Source organism: Carex rostrata, chromosome 33, assembly GCF_964058835.1.
Source record: "Carex rostrata chromosome 33, lpCarRost1.2, whole genome shotgun sequence".
Taxonomy (NCBI): domain Eukaryota; kingdom Viridiplantae; phylum Streptophyta; class Magnoliopsida; order Poales; family Cyperaceae; genus Carex; species Carex rostrata.
Window position 1 is genome coordinate 2,411,737 of NC_135950.1, and position 3,759 is coordinate 2,415,495.

At 38.0% G+C, this 3,759-nt stretch overlaps 1 pseudogene; it reads left to right on the plus strand.

Annotated features, from left to right (window-relative positions):
• Positions 1 to 807: 807 nt before the first annotated feature.
• LOC144548733 (G-type lectin S-receptor-like serine/threonine-protein kinase At2g19130 pseudogene) lies at positions 808 to 3,383 on the plus strand (annotated as a pseudogene).
• The last annotated feature ends 376 nt before the right edge of the window (positions 3,384 to 3,759 follow it).

A 3,759-nucleotide genomic window follows, 5' to 3' on the forward strand; every position in this document is an offset into this window, starting at 1 on the left:
TGTTTTGCAATTATAGCACTTCAAATCCAACGAACTAAAGACGAAGTCAGAATTTCAAACTATAAGAATCAAATATATATGAATTAAACATATATGGAATTAATTATATAAAAAGTTTAAGTAAAAACTAGAGATCAATTTGACGAACTATAATATTTTACTATAATTTATATAAAAAAAATTATATATAAATATATATATAAAAAAAAATGGGAGATCAATCAACTCTAATATCTTGCTCCTATATCGGCCTCTGAAACAAACGGTCATGATAGAAAGGGCACAGTTTACATCTTTTGTAGAAAAGTCTCATTAATTGCAGATGGACCCAACATTTTAGCGGATAATTTCGCCTTATCCGCTACAACTGATGATGTATAAAAGAGGCTCAAATCAAGATCTAGACCATTTGATTGAGATCGAACTAGTTGAAAGGGGACCTTGACGTTGAAATATTTATTTTGACCATTCTTATAACCATTCTATACCATTCAATCAAATCCAACGGTTCAGATCTGAGTATCAGTTTCCTACTACAATCTAAGTAAACTAAAAAAAAATGTACAGTTCACGTTTGACTCAGTGCTAAATGGGTAGATGGGTAGAGATATTAGCATGTCAGTTTTGGTTCGAACTATAGAATCAAAACAGCGCTGCATGAAGTTAAAACTTAAAACTACTCTGTTAAAATCTTCACCCGTGCTAAATCATTCCAACCTCGTATTCAAATAAAAAGGAAATCCCACGAATTCCTTTCTCATTCCCCGTGCAGAGGACACGAATTCATTAGCAAATACCATCCCATCAATGGCATCCTTCAGAAGAAATCCCTTGCTTTCTTCTATTTTCTCTCTCTACCTCTTCTCTCTCCTATCCATGTCTACTTCAACAGACACCATCACCTCCAACTCATCTCTCTCCGGCACCAACCAAAAACTCATCTCCGCAAAAAAACAGTTTCCGCTTGGTTTCTACCAGCCTCCCAATTCCTCCTACTGGTACATATCCATCTGGTACAACACCATCTCCGAGCAAACATCTGTCTTCATAGCCAACCGAAACACACCGCTCACTGACCCCTCCACGGCCCAGCTCACCATTGGTTCCGACGGAAACTTGGTCTTGCTTAACGGGTCTAAAACTGAAGTATGGTCCACTAATGTTACCAGTATAAACCCGTTAAACAAAACCGAAGCAGTGTTGAATGATGGTGGAAACCTCATTTTGAGATATATGTCCAATACATCTAATGTATTGTGGCAAAGTTTCGACTACCCAACCAACACGTGGTTACCGGGCAGTAAATTGGGTCTCAATAAAAGAACTGGTATTAGCCAAAGGTTCATTTCTTGGAAGAATTCAGCTGACCCGGCTGAAGGTATATACTCTTTATTATTTGACCCAAATGGAGCCAGTCAATTTTTCTTACAGTGGAACAAGGCTACACAATACTGGACCAGTGGTGTCTGGACCCAGAATTTTACTTTGAATGCCGACATAACCACAAGTTACATATACAATTTCACTTATGTGAGCAATAACGAGGAGAATTACTTCATCTACTCGGTAAAACATGATGCCAGTAAGATATCGAGATTTACAATAGATTATACAGGCAAAATCAGCCAACTAACTTGGATTGACACATCAAAACAGTGGATTGAGTTTTTTTCTGACCCGAAGCGGACTTGTGAGATCTACGTGTTTTGTGGGCCCTACAGTAGTTGCAACGAGAACATCATGCCACATTGTAATTGTTTACATGGGTTTTCACAGAAATCTAAGACTGATTACAGTTTGGGGGATCATAGTGGTGGGTGTGTGAGAAATACTGAATTACGATGCGAAAGCGACAATCTGACTAAGGTACAAAAAGATAAGTTCTATGTTTTAGATAACATGCAATACCCCGACAATTCGCAAAGTATACAAGTTGATAGTGCACAAGAGTGCGAATTGGCTTGTTTGAAATATTGTACCTGCTCCGCTTATTCGTTCCAAAGCGGGTGCAATTTGTGGTACGGGAGTTTGTTGAATCTCCAAGATGGATATAGTGGAAGTGGTGCCGGTACACTTTATCTCAGGTTGGCTGCATCAGAATTTACTGTGAGTAAGAGTCACATGGGTATATTTATCGGTGTAGTTATAGGTGGCGTAATTGCCATGCTTTTTTGTATCATAGTTGTTTTGGTTGTAATAAAGAGAGAGAGAGATCAGAGGAGAGCTCGATTGTTAAAGGAGTCAAAAGGTACCTTAATTGCATTTCGGTACAATGATTTGCAATTTGTTAGTAAAAACTTCTCTGAGAAATTGGGTGGGGGAGCCTTCGGTTCAGTTTATAAGGGTTATTTACCTGATTCAACTGCTATTGCTATTAAAAAACTAAATGGTTTTCACCAAGGTGAGAAGCAATTTAGGGCTGAGGTCAGCACAATTGGTATGATCCAGCATGTAAACCTAGTTCGTCTCATTGGGTTTTGTTCTGAAGCCTCTCATAGGCTACTGGTTTATGAGTACATGCCTAAGAGCTCTCTTGATGTGCAATTATTTAATTGCAGAGATGTGATACTAAATTGGAGCACTCGGTACCAAATAGCACTTGGTACCGCAAGAGGGTTAGCGTACCTACACGAAAAATGTCGGGATTGCATCATTCATTGTGACATTAAACCCGATAACATTCTCTTGGATGAAAGTTTGGTACCAAAAGTTGCTGATTTTGGATTATCGAAGCTTTTAGGTCGGGATTTTAGTAGGGTTTTGACAACCATGAGAGGCACCATAGGTTACCTAGCACCAGAGTGGATAACAGGCGTACCGATTACTCCAAAAGCTGATGTTTATAGCTATGGCAAGATGCTTTTCGAGCTAATATCTGGCCATAGAAACAACTCTGATCAATGGAATAGCGATTCATCTGGTTCGGATTTCTTCCCTACTTTTGCTGCTAGAAAACTAATTGAGGGCGATGTTCAAACACTTTTGGATCAAAAATTGAATGGAGATGCACCAATTGAAGAGATTGAAAGAGCATGTAAGGTGGCATGCTGGTGCATACAAGATGACGAGACTGCTAGGCCGACAATGGGACAAGTGGTGCAAATTTTAGAAGGCATTTTGGAGGTCAACACGCCATCAATGCCGATATCACTTAGGGTTAAGGAGGAGAGCCCTGATTATATCAATTTCTTCTCAGATATTTCTTCTGGTATGTCTTCGAAGACCCAAAGAACCACCTCAAATACCAGCGCATCTAGTTCACTAATTAAGAGCACGGGCTGAATTCGTCTAATTTATATTATTTAAGTTTTAGAGTTGTACTGTGATAGCTTGCATTATATGTATATATTGAGAAAGGATTTTGTTTAATATGTAGTTGCATAATGGCAAAAAAAGCCCTATGGTTTTCATAATAAATATTCTAGATCTTTACATGGTAAGCTGGAGCTTTAATCCCATGAAAAATTAAACTGTTTTTTAGTAAATGTTCGGAAAGCCACCTTTTTCTTCTCCTTGTTTTGATTTTCTAGAGATACTTGGCAAAGGTACAGGTGCGTGGTACCATGTTTCAAACAGCATGTCCCTTGGAGGAAACTTTGGGTACCAGTCTTACTTATCTTTAATACCAAAAATTCCAATTGGTTTTCATACAACTTGACATATGTAATAAGGGAACATGGACAAAAGGTTTTTTCGTATTTTTTTTAATATTTAATTTTTTTGGATCTCTTTGCAACCTGTAAATTGAGATCAGATTTT